The 17,230-nt window shown below is 51.2% G+C and overlaps 1 protein-coding gene across 1 annotated transcript in view; it reads left to right on the top strand.

The window, feature by feature from the left end:
• Window positions 1-814: 814 nt before the first annotated feature.
• Ptpn3 (protein tyrosine phosphatase non-receptor type 3) overlaps window positions 815-17,230 on the top strand; it is a 109,675-nt gene continuing 93,259 nt past the window's right edge. Inside the window, exon 1 of the mRNA XM_071600826.1 lies at window positions 815-873. The gene's annotated coding sequence lies outside the window, so the exon portion shown is untranslated. The remainder of the gene's footprint in view (window positions 874-17,230) is intronic.

Raw genomic sequence — 17,230 nt, 5'->3', positions numbered from 1 at the left:
GTCTGTTTGTTAACTGCACGTGAAAAAACGGGAGCAGGAACTCAGCAGTATTGGTTGAGTGGATAGTGACAAATGCTTTGAAGAAAATTAAGAAGTCGAGGGCCAATTTAGAAAGGTGGTCAGGGAAGGCCTCTCCAATGAGGGGATATATGTACAAGGAGGAGGCGCCAGACACGTGAAAAGCTGGGCAAAGGCGTCCTACAGAGGGACAGACGTGCAATGTCCTGAGGCTGCTCAAGCCCTGAGTGTCTGATGAACAGAAAGGTGCTCCTGGAGCTGGAGGAAGGCAGGGTGAGAGGAGGCTTAAGAGTCAAGTAGCAACACGGATCAGGTAGGGGGCCCCACAAACCATGGATGGAAAGGTTTCACCCGGGAAGCTTTCTACAGAAGCCGGACTAGCATGGCACTGAGAGCCAACAGGACCCCATTTCAGCAGCTGACCCGCCGTGTAAGACCCCTCTCCCCCTCGTTTTAAAGAGTTCTTGGGCGCCAACTGTTTGCCATTTCTCGGCATGAAATCATGGTGAGGGCCCAGCACATAGTAGGTGTTCAATAAATGCGTAAGAAACGAACGCCTGCGTGCGGGAGCCAGGGAACCGGGGCCGGTCCTGAGCTCCGCGGTGGTGCCAGGTGGTCCTGGAAGCCGCGCAGGAGCGCGCGGCCCGGGGCGGGGGCGGGAGCGCCCCACAGGCCGGCCCGGGCACCCGCCCCCCGCCCGGCGCGCGGGCCCGTCGCGGCCAGCCCGGCCGGCGGGAGCCGCCCGCGGGCGGCACTGGGCATGCTCAGACGGCGGCCAGGTCGCGCCGCGAGCGAGCTTCCGCGCCGCCCGCACGCGCGACCTACCTGGGCGCCCCGCGCCCCCGGATGCTGCAGGTACGGGCCGGCGCGACCCCAGAGGACCGGGGGCAGGGTGCGGACGGCCGGGGCTAGGGGCGCACTCGGTGCCGCCCCGCCCCCACTGTCCCCAGGCGCGCGGCGGACGCGCGGGCGGGCTGGCGGCGCGGCGGACGCGGGGTCCTGGAGCCACGTCGGGGCGGGGAGGGGGCGCCGCGCCGCGCTCACCTGGCGGGGCCGGGGCAGAGGGCGGGGGCCGAGGCGGGCGCGGTGGGGCCGGGGCGGGCGTCCGGGACGCCGGGCGCGGCGGGCGTGGGCGTGCGCTCCGGCCGAGCGGGGCGGGCGCAACCCGCCGAGCCCGGTGCCTGCGCGCGGGAGGGCCCCGCGCCGCAGCGACCCCGGCTCCGGGCGCCCAGGGGCGCACCGCGCGCGGGGAGCGAGCCGGCGGGGGCCGCCAGAGCTCGGTCTCCGGGACGAAGCCGCCTCTAGGCTTTCAAAGATGGCATTTCCTGGGCCTGGCACGAACTCCAGCGCCAATAAACCCTCCCGTTCCGCGGGCGATTGGGAATGATTTATCAGGTAACTGCGGTGAGACAGCTGCAGTGGGGGAGTGTAGGTGAGAGCGCTCAGCTCCCGGAAATGCCCGTGTTCTGCCACCTAAACTTACTGAGAAGTTGCAGTTGCCTTAAAAATTTATGGGAAGTTGGGACAACTTGACACCTGGGTTTCCCGAGGTGGTGGAAGGATCTTGTGGCTCGGAAACTGGAGACCTGTGTTCAGGTTGGGCTCCCCCTTGGACAGCTGGTGTCCTTGGGCAAGTCGTTTAACCTCTCTGATCCACCATTTCCTCCTCTGCAAACAGCCGGTAATAATGCCCACCTCATTGGGTTGTTGGTGGATTAAGTGGGATAAATTATGTGGAGGTGTTTGGCTCTGTGCCCGGCACAAAGCAAGCGAGCAGTTGGCGTGATGTGAATTTAATTCATTTAGAGACCCTCGTGGCTCCCATTTCACCAGGAAATTAGAATTAGCAAAGCATCTTCTGGGCCTGTCTGTGCCCAGGAGAACTTCTGCTGAACGCAGAGGCTTTGGAAAAACAATTTCCCGAAGTGTAATCAGAGAGCATCTTCCTTAAAAGCAGTTTTATGCATTCAGAAACTCCAGAAGTTGGCAGTTTGGCTTCACTTACAAAAGAGCTGTTTTGCAAGATGGATCATCTTGCAAATGTTTAAGCAGATGATTTGAGAAAGTAAAGCCTGTTTAGGAGGATTTTTGTTCTACAAAACTCCCAGGCCCAACTTTAAGCGATTATTTGGATCAGGATTTCTCAACCTCACACAATTGACAGTTGGGGTTAGGTAATTCCTCTTTGAGGGCGCTATCATATGCATTGTAGACGTTTAGCAGCATCCCTGGTCTCTACTCAGTATACTGCAGTAGCAATCCCTGTCTCAGTTGTGCCTCCAGACATTGTTAAATGTCTCTTGGGGGCTTAGTGCCCCCCCCTTCTCCTTTTAAACTGCCAATTTAAATAATCCCTGTTTTCTGACATTAGCCTGAGTTATTTGAGAATTTCATCTTGTGCATTTTTTTTTTCTTTTTTTTAGTGGTGCTAGGGATTGAACCCAGGGCCTTGTGCATGTGAGGCAAGCACTCTACCAGCCCCCATCTGTGCATTTATGATAATAATCTTTGCATCACCTTCTGGAGCTGTATGGAGTTACCAGTATCATCTCATTTGATTTTTTACAACTCCCCCATGGGGCTAGTGTTACTCCCATTTCACAGATGAGGAAACTGAGGCTCTGAGCAGTCAATTACATAGTATGTGGTACAACTGGGTTGTAACCCAAGTCTTCTGGGGTCCCAGGGCAAATCTTTCTCTTGTGCATCCAACTGCCCTTTGTCACATGGAAGCCTTCACTTGGATGACTTTCCTCATGATTGAATCAGGATGTAGAATATATTGGAAGCTGGAAACCTTTCTGACTAGTTGAAAATTAACAAGAGTAGGCCATTATCTGGGAGAGAGTAGGCTGTTCTAGTTAAATATTCTAGTTTATAGCGAGCTCTCATAAATCCCACGTACACTTAATGGAATACCAATTTGCAGAGAATTAGAGTAGAATAAAACGTGCCTAATACTCTATATTGATCCTGGTTGTCTCTGGTGATTTGCCTTCTCCTAAAAAGGACTCATATATGCAAATTAGACATTAGCCGGGGCTTGTAAAAGGTCAGGTTACTAAAGGCATTTCAGAATAGCTCCACTGATTGAGCTGCTTCTGTATGGCAGGTGCAGAGCTGGGTGGGGATGCTGAGTTGGACCAGTCCCCAACAAACACAGGGTGCCGGGGTGAACTTCCCCTCAGTTCAGGCCAGGCCAGACCCTTGGTATGCCCTTCTGGATAGCTTAGCGCAGGAGTAGGAGCCCCAGTTACCGTGGAGGCAAATTCAGGATCCCACACTGCTCACTCCTCCTATCTCTGAGCGTTCGCTTTGTCTGTTACACCAGAGGTATTTTGGTAGCTTTTAACATTCTTCAAGTTTTAGGGACCCGGTAAGGGAGGCAAGGTTCATAGACAAACCTTATCTCAGAAAGAAGTTGGGGTTCTAAGATGGCAGATGGTCTCAGGTTTGAGATCAACAAGACCTTTTACTGTGAACTGGAAGGGTTGCTGCCCATGCCTCCTGACTTCCATTCCCTTGCAGGTGAGGAAACTGAGTTAGAAAAGATGGAATGGGACCAGGAGTGAGAGGACTAATTGTCACCTTCCGCACGAAAGGGGTGCTGTTTTCTATAATGGGAATAACCAGAGGGGACCAGCATTGTGTAGTAGAGGGAGCAGGGAAACATAGCACCTCCCTCCCGAATTCTCAGGGACTGGCGCAGATTGAGAGGGATCAGCGGTTTGTGGTTCCTCTCTCCTGACCCCTGAGAACTCCTCTGGACCTAATCCTAGGGTTCACTGTCCTGCCACCAGACAGTGAGTTCCTAGAAAGCAGGACTGATCTTTCCACTTTTCCCAGGGTCTGCAGCAGGGGCTGGAATGCCAGAGGCCTGAGGCCATACCTGGGCTGGCAGGGGCAGGGCTGCTCCCCAAGGGTCAGCTCTCCCTTCCAACTCTGATTCAGACGGGACTGATCCAGGTCCCTTGCACACTGCTCTTGTCTGGGCCCTGGCGACCTCATGACCTCAACCTCCCATCATCCAGGTATCTTCTTTCCTTGGGCTGCAAAGGAGACTAAGTGAAGCTCTTGGTAGGTTCCTGGCTGAAATCTGATCTGGCTATGGCTTCTGAGACTCGAGCTTCTGCTTGTACCTACCTGAAGCCTCCAAATTAACTGGTTATTCTAAGACCAGCTGTGAGCAGAGTCAACCACAAATTCAGACATTTTTTTGAGTCTATACTATTTGGCAGGCCAGAGGGCTACAGAGATGAAAGCTGATCCTTGCCTTGGAAGGATTTGTGACACTTGTGCATGTGTGTGTCTCCATCCATCGGCCATTCATTTTGAGGGGCACCAGGAAATACCATAGGGAGTTGCTGACATTTGCATTAAGCCTTGAAAGTTAAAAAAAAAAAAATGGCATTCAGGGTGAACAGAATAGCAGAAACAGAGATGCAGAGGCATAAAAGACCTCTTATGTTTTAGTTTAGGGTTGAACTCATGGCCTCGCAAAGGCAAGACAGGTGCTCTGTCACTGAGCTCTGTCCCTAGCATGTGAGAGTTTTCATATTTTAGGCCTACTGACTCTTTCCAAACCCATTCTTTTTTAATTTTTGAGGCAGGGTCTTGCTGTGTTACCCAGGCTGCCCTTGAATTTCTGGGCTCAAGTGATCCTCCTGCCTCAGCCTCCTGAGTAGATGGGACTAGACGTGTGGGCCAGTGTACTGGCTCAGGCTCAGCCTCTTGACTTGCACTGCTGCAAGACCCCACTCTTATGGACGGGGTGCTCCCCCATCTCTGTGCAGGGCTGGACCTACCCAGCACAGGGGTTAGTGCCAGTTATTTTTGTCTCCCCAGCATGGGAGTGACACCTCTGGTTGTCTTTGAAGCAGGACCCACTCTGCCTGGGATGCTCTGGTTTTACCTATTCAACCCTAATATGGTACTCCCAGGCGGCTAGCCACTGTTCCCAGTGCTTTCCAAACACTGATTGACTCCTTTAGCCCCGTAGGTAGGTGGGGGCAGAGCTCACCTACGTAATATGTGTATCTGTGCAAGTGGTGTTTTGGTCACTGTAGTCACCTCTGGCTATAACTGACTTTGATGTGTCGGGGAACAGCCGAGTCTGAGAACGTGAGGCACCGCTGACGGCCACAGAGATTTCTCTCTGACCTGTTTCCTTCAGGGGGCCAACAGCGCTCTGCTGACTGCATTTTCTGAACCAAAGACTGGGATGGGTAGCCCAAAAAAGAATGTGCTGCTGCTTTGTACGAGAGGAGGCCTGGGAGGTGTTTGGATACTGAGAGAGTGGAATTTTTGAAACATTTTGATGGTTTATGTGGAAAGTTAGGACAGAGGATTTGCAATTGGGATAGCACTGGAAAATTCAGGTCTTATGATTCGTCAGGATACACAGCTTTTAGCAAATGTTTATGCAGTGTGTAGTTTGGAGTGAATTTTCTGCACTTATCCTCTGGTGCCCCAAAAGGGAACAAATGGTGCCTTCTAGCCTCCAAATTTTGCTCATTCCTACCAACCTCGTTTGATAGATGGAGTAAGAAAACCAGCCAATGAGAGGTACACATAGTGGCCTGGGAACCAGGACCCCCAAAGGACACAGGGCTTATGAGCAGAGCAGTCTAGATTTGAACCCATGTCTGTCCCCACTCAAATCATTTATCTGTAAAGTGAGTATCATAATAGAACCTATTTTCTTTGAGCTGGCTGGTTTTCTTTTCCCAGTGCTGGGACTCAACCCGGGGGGCCTCACATATGCAAAGCAAGTGATCTCCCGCTAAGCTGCAACCCCAGCTCTAAACTGGCTGTTTTAAATGAGCTAATAACCCACGAAAAATTGACAGAAGATCCCAGACAAGTGCTTGGGTCTGGCTCAGTGCTGAGCATCGCTGCAGGACCTATTCCGGGGGATCCAAGAGGCAGGACCACAAAAGAATTGTGGCTGGCTGGGAGCTGTGTTGGTGAGAGGCACTTGACTAGGGAGTGGGGTGTGGAGACCCGTCTTCTGTACCCTGCCTCCCTCAGCCAAGTCAGCCACAAGGACTGTCTCAGAGGCTCTGGGTGAGAGAGACAGAGCCAGCTCCCTCCTGCATCCCTGACCACTCCCTGTTGATAACCTGGAGAGAGGAAGGGGCAGCCTGAGCCCACTGCCCCCTCTGTGTTCCTCTGGCCCCTCCTCTGCTAGGTTGGCAAACGTGTACGTGGTGATCATAGAAAGCTGAAGTGTCGGGGAGCAGCAGAGACATTCAGTGCTCCTGGGGGAAGCGGTCACTCTTGACTGCTGTGGAGTCCTACGTGCCCTCTCCCCTTCCAGTCTGTTCTCTGCTCTGCAGCCCAGGGTCTCTCAGAACACTTCCTGTTGCTCTTAGAATAAAGACAGAGTGCCTCTCCCTGGCGTCTCCCTGTGGCCCATGGGTACTCTGGCCCAGTCTTCCCAGCCCCGCCTCGCTGTGCTCCTGTCAGGGCACTGTAGACCCCGAGGCCAGTTAGCGTCCCCTCCTCCCCATGACTGCAGATGCCTCCCTCACCTTCCTGAGGTGGGTTAAATTGTCTGCTATAAATGGTCATGCCACCAGAGCACTCTCCTGATGGCGCTTTTCTTGGTGGCAGTTTTGCAGTTAATTAGTGTAATTATTTGTATTAGTACCTGTCTCCTCAGCTACACTGTGAGCTCTGAAAAGGCAGGATCTCTCTCTTTTTAAACTTTCTCTAAGCTGTATTTTTTCCTTTTAACTTTCTATTTTGACCTAATTCAGACTTACAGGAAAGTTAAAAGAACAGAACAAAGAACTCGCATGACCTCTTCAGCCGGATTCCCCCCATGACCATTTTACCCCATTTATTTTTTCTTTCCATGTAGATGTTTTTGTTCCAACCATTGGAGGATCACCGAGAGGCTCTTCCTTTCCCCTTCAATCTATTTCCTAAAAAGCAATGGCACTGCTTACAAAACTACAGAATGCATTTTAGAATCACAAAATTAACATCATTACAGTAAGTGCTGGGACCTAACCTATAGACCGTCCTCAAGTTCTGCCAGTCATCTCACAAATGTCCTTTTGGTAACAGAGACCTCCCATCATGCATTGTATACATTTGCCACGTCTCTTTGGTCTCCTTTAAACAGTTCTTCAACCTTGCTTCGTTCTTCATGACCTGGACGATTTGGGAGAGCATAGGTTGGTCATTTGGTTTCATGCCCCTCAATTTGGCCCTATGTTCTAACTCACCCGTTGTGTCCCCAGCACCAAGCACAGTGCCTGGACCGTCCAGTGCACTTGGGTGAGTAGTGTTGGGTGAGGGGAAGGAGAGGCTGCGTGGTTTCTGGCCTCCCCCATCTCTGCCTTTTTCCTTGCTGAGGGATGTTGTTATTTGTTGCAGTCAAATGTAAATTGTTTATAACAAAGAGAGGTTTCCTCAGCAGAGAGAGAGCCTGCTGTCCTTGCAGGTGTAGAAGCAGATGCTGGAGGATGGCTTGCCGAGAGAGATTGAGAGAGAACAAGGGGACATTTGAGGAGGGCCTAGACTCAGACTGGAGTCCCCTCCCGGCCTGAGCCGCGCTTTCTCACTGGACCTCTAACTTCAAAGGCTTAGCTGCCCAGGAATAAGGCATCTCGACTTCATCATCCAAACAGGACCTTTGGAGAACGAAAGGAGGTGCTGTTAATAATTGCACATGCTGGACAGGCCTCAGCCGGGACTGCCCTAGTCAACTCAAGTGTGGCTTTGAGATTTAGGATCAGTGCTGCAGGACTGTGGAAATCCCTCTGGCACTAGAAACCTCCTCCTGGATGAGGACCACAGTGACCAGTCTCCCCATCTCCCTGGCATTGCACAGGGGCCCAGTGTTCATGGCTTTGGTCCCACACTTCTGTGGCACCTACACCCTGGGTGTCCCCTCCCCAGCTTGCTCCTGTCATTGCAGCCTCTTTGCAGCCCTCCCCTCAGTGTGCTCCTTCCTGCTACTTGGTCAGGGAGCCTCGCTGTGTGCAAGAGGATGGGCATTCGGTAACTGGTAGGTGCAGAAAGGGACTTGGATGCAGAGAAACCAAGCAGGAAACCAGCCTTGAAAGATCCTGGTGACAGGGTCAGTCTGGGGCCATTTTTTGGGAAGTCTAGGATCATACTATCAAGTGTGCAGATGCTGGGCTCCAGGATCCATGCAGTCAGGTTCTCAGAAGAAAATGCTAACCCTGACTTCCTGGGTTAAGAAGTGGATGAAGATGTGACGATATGGAGCTACTTTCTGGGAAGCATCCCAGTCATGTGGACCTCAAGGACATTGTCGGGGCACTAGAGTGTTTATAACTCTAGGCCCCAGCGGCTTTGTTGGAGGAGCCAGTTAATGCAGAACGTTCAGTTCTTAGAGTGCAGTGCCTTGGAAACGTTGCAAAGTCTTTCCAGTTAATGTGCTGTTAGATTTTACTACTTAAAAATGTACTTGCCCTCCCAGGCACAGGTAAAAGCATTTAGTTCGGGGGCATTTTTTTAATAGAACAGAGTCACACAGTGTCAGAACTGAAAGGGACCTTAGAAAAGCCTTTTCTTCTTTTTATAGCTGGGGAACCTAAGGCCCCGAAAAGAATGTGGCATACCCAAGGATGGGCAGTTGGCCTGTGGCAGATCGGGGGTGGTGCCCAGGGCTTACAGTTTCCAGCCCCCAGATCTTGGGTGTGTTTTTAGATCTCACCCAAGCGAGAGTATCAGACAGGATATCCATTTTTCTTATTTTGTTCATACCCTTTGCCATTTCTCTTGCCATAAAAATACAGCGTGTTGGTCTTGAAGCAGTTATGCATTTCTTGTTTTATGTAGAAGTTCCTAGGTTGTTTAATTTTTTTTCCTATTAAAAAGATTATAGAGTTGCCATTGAAGCTCTGTATTCTTTAAGAGTGCTTCTCAAACTTGCACATCAGAGTCCCCAGGAGGACTTGTTAAGACACAGGGGCTGGGCCCCTGTGTCCACTCCCAGAGCTGCTTATTCTGTTGGTCTGTATCGGAACCTCAGGGGGGACTGGAAAATTTGCATTTCTCTCAGCGCTCAGGAAGTGGCTGGTGCAGGGACCCTCCTTTGAGGAAGCTCCCCCGCACCCCCCAGTGCTGGTTGCAGATAACGTGTTCAGTGCCTGGCAGCCTCAGCCACCATCCGGTCCTCTCACCTGGCTCTCACACCAGCTGACCTGACCTTCCTGCTCTCCCCAGGTCTCCTTGTTGTCCTCCCTCCGGGTGACCTCACCACCCCCTCCAGTTGCCTGTGATGCTGGAGGCTTCTGAGGGCCCCCCCTCCGCTTGTTCCTTTTCATTTTCTGGCTCTTCTTCTCTCCTTCCTTTTCTGAAAAAAATAAATGCCTCTGGCTCCAGCTTATCCTCCTCCACTGACCTCCTGCTGCCTGGAGGGAAAAACCTTCCCTCTGGGGGACAGCCTCGCCCTGGGGTCACTGCCTCACCTCCTGGAGGGATGGTCCACAGCAACTGTGAAGGACTCGCTCCTGCCATTCCATTCCAGGAGTCAATTTTATCCCAATAATGAAGGAAAGATATAATTTTAAATTTTTGGTGAAGTGCACACAGATTCATCATTTCACTGTGGTTTTAAGGGTACAGTTCAGTGGCATTCAGTGCAGTCACACTGTTGTGTGATGGTCACCATTGGTCCACAGAGCTCCCTGCGTCTCCCAGAATGCATGCTATGCCCATTAAGTGGTCACATCACTCCCTCCCTCCCCCAGCACCTGGCGACCACCTTTCTACTTTCTGCCTCAATAAATGCCTCCTGTGAGTGCCATGGTACCCTGCCCTTTCTTGTCTGGCTGATTTTTCGCTGAGCGTGGTTTAAAGGCTCATCCATGTTGTAGCTGAGTCAGGATTTTCTTCCTTCTAAAGGCTGAATAATATTCCCTTTATGCAGTTGTATGTTTTGTTGGTCCATTTACCCATTGATGGACACTTGGTTGCTTCTGCCTTTTGCCTATTGTGCATAACGCTGCCACAAGCGTGGGTGTGCAGAAAGAGATCATTTTGATACACTTAAAACCTCAGGTGGAATGTTGAGGTATTTGTGTAGCAGCCTTAGCCTCCTCCGCAGCCCACAGGCACCAGATTTCCCCTTCCTGCCACTTGACTGACACTCCCTTTGCGGACATGGCCAGGGACTGCTTACTTGTTAAGACCAGAGCCGAGTTCTCATGTGTCAGCCTATTTGGTCTCCTCGTGCCAGGGCTTCTGTGATGCTGTTCTTCTCCTACCCGGCAGCCTACCCTGACTCCTCCTGTGCTTTTACTTCCTCCGTCCTCGTTCTTACTGTCCTGCAGGCCATCTTAGCTCAGTGCTCCCGTTTCTGTCGCCAGGAGCTCCCATGTCTGTGCCTTCAGCCTGGTATCTCTAGGAATTTCTGGTTCTCAGGACATCACTTCTGAATATTTCCCCATGAGTGTCCCCAGGAGTGTCTCTGCATGTCTACAACAGATTTGTTACCTTCTTTCTTAAAAGTGACCTCTCTGTTAGCGATGGTCTTCCAGCCTAGAAAGCCCAAGGTCACCCTACTCTGGTCCCCGACACCTGCTCTGGAAAGATCTTGCTGGTCAGCCTCAGCACCCCTCCTCCAGCCTACCCCCTTTTTCCATCGCTCCCCAAACTGGCTTTTTTTTCCACATGCTTCTCCCATTGCCCCTGCCTTTGCTTATGGTCACAATAGGCCTCTCATGCCCCTCTTTCACATTGCCACCAGAAACTGTTCCCCCCAAAAAGCATGTGGATCACCAGATGTTCCGCAGGCCCTGAACTGCCTCTCTGTCTGACCTTTCTTCCCCGTCTTTCCCCAGCCCTGCACGCCATCCCTCTAAGCCAGGGCTTCCCCAGCTTGTGTGTTAAACTGCAGGTGCACATTAAGCAGGGGTGGGGTGCGCCAGTGCTCTGTGCGCATGCCAAGATGTGGTCCACAGACCACCATAGAGGAGCAGTTGGACTCCAGGACACAGCTGTGTTTCACAAAGCGCCACAGCCCTGTTTGCCGCCTGTTGATAGTATAAGAATTTTTAAGTTTTGTGTTCTAAATTTTTTGTTTCATGTAAAGTTGATTCTAAATGTTTTCAGTCATAAAGGCAGATCCCTCCTGGCATGATTATTTGCTCTTGAAAGAAATTTTGTTGTTGTTGTTTTTAAAGAGTTGAAAGAATTTTCAAAGACTAAGAAAATCCTTTGCGACTGCACTGGGGTGGGAGGGTGGCTTGTGAGATGGTTTTCCCTGGACAGGGGCTCTGTCTTGTGAGGGGCTTCAGGGCAGAGTGCTCTCATGCTTAGCCCTGTCCCGCAGGGCCCAGTGCGTTGTTGGGGGAGTGGGGCTGGAGGACATGAGTTTGGAAACAGGATTTGAGACGGGGAAGACAGGGCTCGGGGAAGACAGGGCTCGGTGGGGAGTCCTTCTGGGGTAGTGATTGAGAGGGTCAGGGTACACCTCATGGAGGGCACAGCAGGCCTGGCTGGGGACTCTTAATAAGACTGTGCAGTTGAGGAACCAGCTGAGGGAAAGCCAGACATTCTGGAGGTTTCCCAGGAGGTGGGCTTTGTCCTGGTCCAATAGGGAGGGGTCATGGAGGTGCAGACTGGGCAAGGTCGAGCAGGCAGCTGATGGATGGAGCTGATTGTGTTTGCAACATCTGGAGGGATAGGAGCAAGTGCCAAGTGGTGATGAATCAGGTCTGCAGGGTGAGGGATCGGGATGGAAAGAGATGGCGATTTGGACCACTGTTCAAAGACTTCATCACTTTCCTGACCCTCTTAGGTCTGCCCCTGCGGGGCTTCCACACCTGGACTCTGGTGCTGCACCACTCCCCTTCTATCCAGGTACCAGCCAGTGGACTGTCCCCCACTTAAACTGTAGACTCCCTGCCTCAGGGTGAAGGCTTTGCCCAGCAGTCGGCTCTGCCAGGTGTGGTGCTCAGTGTTATCTGTGTACAGATTAGAAGCCCGGACCATCGCCAGCCCCCACTGCCCCACTCACTCAGTGGCCTGTGTTGAGTCCCGTAGGGTCTCAGTCTCCACATCCCATGCAGGAACAATCGAGGCACCTCCACCTCACCAGGTTGCATGACGATTGCAGGATGACACAGTGGCACGTGCTGATTACTCAGGCAGTGCTGGTTGTCAGCCAGTGCCTGCCATGTGACATCTGTCCCACATTTGAGCCAGCGGTCTTGGGGATGGAGAGAGCTGTGGTTTGTGCCTGGGCAGGGCAGGGCAGGGCTGTGGGTGGACACTCTGAAGGTTGGCATTAGTTCCCTGTGTGGGTGTTGAAGGCGCCAAAAGATGGCAACTGGTAACAGAAGCCAAAGCCTGGGAAGTTGGAATTGGGAGCAGAGCCTCTCCTCCCAGCGTGCATACCAGATGAGTCTGTTCTGGGGGCTTAGAGTGGGACCGGTGGGTCTTCAGGCTTGACACGCACTTGGTGCTGCTGGAGCTGCTGGTCTGGAGACCATCCTTTGACTGGAACATGATTTATGGTGGGGAGGCTAATGGAGAGAAGGTGGAATACAGATCCTGCATAGACTGTCCTTTCCTGAACATCCATACCTATGATCAAGTTTAATTTGTAAATCCTGAGTTCATTCGATCCCCAGAAACACACACGCACCCTCCAAACTTTGAATTATTTCTGGAATTTTCCATTTAATATTTTCAGACCCAATTAACCACAGGTAACTGAAGCTGTAGAAAACCAAGGAGCTGGCCTAGGGGAGGGGGTACAGTAAACCCAGTCTTCTGCTTGGCTCCTTGGAGACAGCTTGGTGCACCCAGGTCTGGAGCCTGCAGGTACAGTTGGAGTTAAGTTGTAGGTGATAATGGACGTTCCCAGGAACTTTGGATCCAGTATGGGGCCATCTGATTTTGTTGACTGGTACTCCCTCCTTCTGGGTCTAGCTTCACAGTTAGATTCTCCTTAGAAGGTGTTGCTTTCCGCCCCAGGCTGAGCTGGGTTGTACCCTGGACTAACATAGCCCAGCAGCCAGTGGCTCCTCTGTCCTTGCAGCACTCACCACACTGAAAGGTGATTTTTCCGTCCCACTAGCCCTTGAGTTCCCAGAGTGCTGAGGCCTCAGCCAGCCTCTTACATACCCCCTGGGAGCCCGCCTCAGAGCCTGGCTACAGTAGGGGCTCATAAATCCCTAAGGTGTCATAGAAAGGGACTAGGGCGAATACAGAATTTTAAAAGGGAAGAATGTGTGCATGCTCTGACCAAAAGGGAGCAGGGGAGCCCCAGCCCTGAGCCAGGGAGACCCGCCAGTAGGGCCTCAGGTGGGATATCAGGGATGTGGAGCCAGAGCTGGGCTGTGCATCTCCAAAGGAATGGAGGGTTCTGCCAGGGACCAGGGTGGGAGGCAGAATGGGGATTTCAACCAAAAGCCTGTACGTTGATCCGAGAAGCCAGGGCAAAGCTGCTTCTCTTCTGCTGTCTTGAGGAGAGGATGGTGCTCAGATGTAGGTCACTGAAGAACAAAAATTCTCTCCCTGTGCTTCAGGGCACTACCATTAGCAGAGTCTAGGGCCAGTTCACAGACCTCAGTGCTCAGGGGGCACTTTCAGCCTCTTGTCCCTGAGGAATAGGCAGAGTCTCAGGGAGGTTCAGTCACTTGCGCACAGTTGCCGAGTGGGGATGGGCGGGTAGTGGGGGCCTTGCCTCTGCCGCCCAGGAGCTGGGACTTGGAGGAGCAGGTGCAGAGTTGGGAGGGCTATGGGGCCAGGTGCTTGGGGGCCAGCCCCAGAAGGAGGGAGCGGGTCAGGTGTAGGCAGGGTGCTGCCTGTGGTATGTAGAGTGAAGTTGGGAGGGCTAAGTCCTTGAATGCCCTGTGCACCCGTAAAAGCATCTGGTGACCACTTTTTCTTTAAAGTTCTATCAGTTTGATTTCCTTTAAACTCATTTATTGCTCTTTGTAGAAATGTCACACTCCTTTGTATTCTCTCAAATTCCTTTGTTCTTTTAATTAGTTCTGGCCTGCTGAGGATGTGACTTTATAACCAGCCTTTCTTAATATTCTAATCACTTTCCATGTCATTTTGAGGTTTTCCTATGGTTATTTTTACGGCTCACTTAAGTGGCTGCCTGAAGTTGGCAGTTAGCTTTTTTGTTTGTGATCTCTAAGGGGATAAGTGTAGCTGGGGAGATCTTTGCAAATAACACTTTTGTGTGTGTGTGTGTCTGATAATCCTGACGGTAGGTTCCTGGGAATGGAATTAGTCACACCACCTCCCAGTGCAGTTGGGATGGAGTGAAGCGCTGACACAGGCCTTCTCAAATTGCAAGTGTAAGTGCTGCACGCATTAGTTGATCGTTCATTCGTGTGTGCATTTATTAAGCACCTGTGGGTAGAGACTTCCTTTTCTCTGGCCTGGTCAACAGAGTGGCCGCTGCTTGCATCTTGGGCTTGACAGCTACGTGTGGGAGTGTTTGACTACACATGATGTCCCTGCTCTCCCTGCCCTTGTCACAGCCCAGGAGTCCCATCAGCCTGTGGGTTCAGAAGTAACTTGTTGCCTCCATGCCATGGGGCCTGGCAGCAGTCACCTGTGCTTATGGAGCCACCTGCCTTCCCTCTGATGCTCGGCGTTAAGGCTGAGTGTGTCTTTTCCATCATCCCTGTGTCCTGCAGAGACTGATCAAGCTAGGGACTGCTCTGGGTCTAGGGAGTTAGCAGGTCACTGATGAAGTCCAGCCGCTGTGGAGCTTACGTTCTAGTGGAGGTGGGGGCATAAGGATGTGGGAATCAGGGCAACAAATAGTTAATAAAGGTGGGCAAAGGACAGTGATCTCGGGAAGGCCACCCTGATAGGCAGAATCTAAGCAGACACAGGAAGGAAGTGAGGGAGAGGGCCAGGGGTGGATCTGAGGGAACATCGTTCCAAGCAGGGGGAACAGCATGTGCAAACACCTGAGATGGGAGAGTCTGGCCCAACCTGGGAATGGCCTGGGGAGCTGTGTGGCTGAGTAGGGTGAGTGTGGGTGTGTGCTGAGGACAGAGAGGTGGCCAGAGCCAGGCCATGCAAGGTCCTTGTGTAGTGGAGTGAGATCTAGGACCTGGGGTTCACGCCTCTCACCCCCAGTTCCCTGTTTGGAGGTTTGGGAACCAAGAGCCACCCCACTATTCAAAGCACTTCAGACTAAGCTCATGTATTTTTGCAGCTTCTCTACGTGGGTGATTCCTGCGAGTTTTCCGGGGAAGGTCCTGGCAGTGGAAGCCCTTCCCTCACTTGCCCTTCAGCTTCCTCATCTGCACAGTGAGGAGCAGCCGGTGAGGGGACTGGTAAGGGTGGGCGAGCCTTCCCGGGCTGGGACCCTTCCTCCTGTTAGTTAGAGATGCTCGTTCAATCGTGGGTCATTTTAAGTTAACTAACAGGAGTGTGTAAGGGACATTGCTGGTACATATGTCCGGCCTGTCTGGTTTGCTTCTTGTTGTGGAGCATCTCCCAGCCAGCTGGGGTGGTCTTGCAGCAGTCAGGAGAAGCAGGTGGAGGGACGGGGCTTATCTGTCAGTGAATTGCTGATCACCTGCTGGGTGTGCTGGGGGTAGGGTGCTGATCTTCTACAGGTGCAGACCAGCCTTCATTACTACATACAAAAAGTAACTCAAAATGGACCAGTGACCTAATATAAGTGCTAAAGTCTTAAAACTCTTAGACAAAACAGGAGTAAATATATCTTCATGACCTTGGATTCAACAGTGGATTCTTGAATATGACGCCAAAAGCATAAGCAACAACAGCAAAAAATAGGTAAATTGGACTTCTTCAAAATTAAAACTCATTTGCACCAAAGGGTGAAAGGACAACCTACAGCATAAGAGAAAATATTTCAAATTGTAGATCTGGTAATATTCTAAATTTAAAGAATCCCTAATGCTTGACAAACCCAATTAAAAAATGGGCAGAGAGCTTGAATAGACATTTCTCTAAAGATACACAGATGGCCACTAAACCCATGTAAAGATGCTCAGCATCCCTAGTTGTTACGGAAGTGAAAATCCAAGCCATGAAGAGACACCACTGCACACCTGCCATAATCAAATAAAGAAAAATAGCAAGTCTTAGCAAGGATGTGGGGAAATAAGAAACCTCCTACATTGCTGGTGGAAACATCAAGTGGTGCAGCCTCTGGAGGAAAGTTAGGGTCCTCAGAAAGCTAAACATAGAGCTGGGCATGGTGGCAAATACCTCTAATCCCAGCAACTCAGGAGGCTGAAGCAGGAGGACCACAAGCTTGAGGCCCTGAGCAACTTAGCGAGACCCTGTCTCAAAATTAAAAAAAAAAAAAAGCTAAATATAGAATTACCATATGGCCTAGCAGTTCCACTCCTAGGTATATACTCTACAGAATTGAACACAGGGACTCAGATTCTTGTATGCCTCTGTTCATTGCAACTGTAGCCACAACAGCCAAAAGATGAAAACAAATGATTATTGACAGATGTATTGATTTTTTAATATGTATATATTTTTAGTTGTTGATGGACCTTTGTTTTAATTATTTGTATGTGGTGCTGAGACTCGAACCCAGTGCCTCACATAGAGCACTAGGCAAGCGCTCTACAACTGAGCCACAACCCCAACCCCAGATGTATTGATGTTTAAAAAACAATGTCATGTAGTCATGAAAAGGAAGGAATTCTTGCTATGTGCTAAAATAGGGAAGCATCTTGAACATATTTCGCTGAGTAAAATTAAAACACAAAAGGCAGATATTTGTGACTCCACCTCTGTGGGGATAGCTATGGAGGCGGAATCGGGGATGTATTGCTTAATGGTACAGAGTTTCTGTTTGGAGTAATGAAAATTTTCGGGAAATAGTGGTGACAGTTGCGTAAACATTGTGTGAATGTAATTAGTGCCGCTGAATTGTACTCTGTAAAAGGGTTAAGACGGCCAACTTTAAGTCCTGCATGTTTAAGTCCTGTGTATTTTAAAATACCATCGTTTTTCAAAGATCACAGTAGGTGTGTCTGGGAGGAGCCCCACAGGTCAGGAGCCCCTGGGTCTGGACTCCGCTCTGCTGCTGGGGAACCTTGGGTGCCAAGCCTGGGGGTTCCTTCTGATGTGAGACTCGAGTGGGGTGGCAGGTGTGGGGTGCTTGCAGTGGGTCCTCGAGATGCTCCGAGGATGCCCTCGTGGTCCCCCAAGTCCATCCTTCCCAGTGTAAAAGACTGCTGGTCTGGTAGACAGA

Source organism: Marmota flaviventris, chromosome 13, assembly GCF_047511675.1.
Source record: "Marmota flaviventris isolate mMarFla1 chromosome 13, mMarFla1.hap1, whole genome shotgun sequence".
NCBI classification, from domain to species: Eukaryota; Metazoa; Chordata; class Mammalia; order Rodentia; family Sciuridae; genus Marmota; species Marmota flaviventris.
The sequence above is the reverse complement of the archived record's forward strand: the minus strand, read 5'-3'. Positions and strand labels throughout refer to the sequence as shown.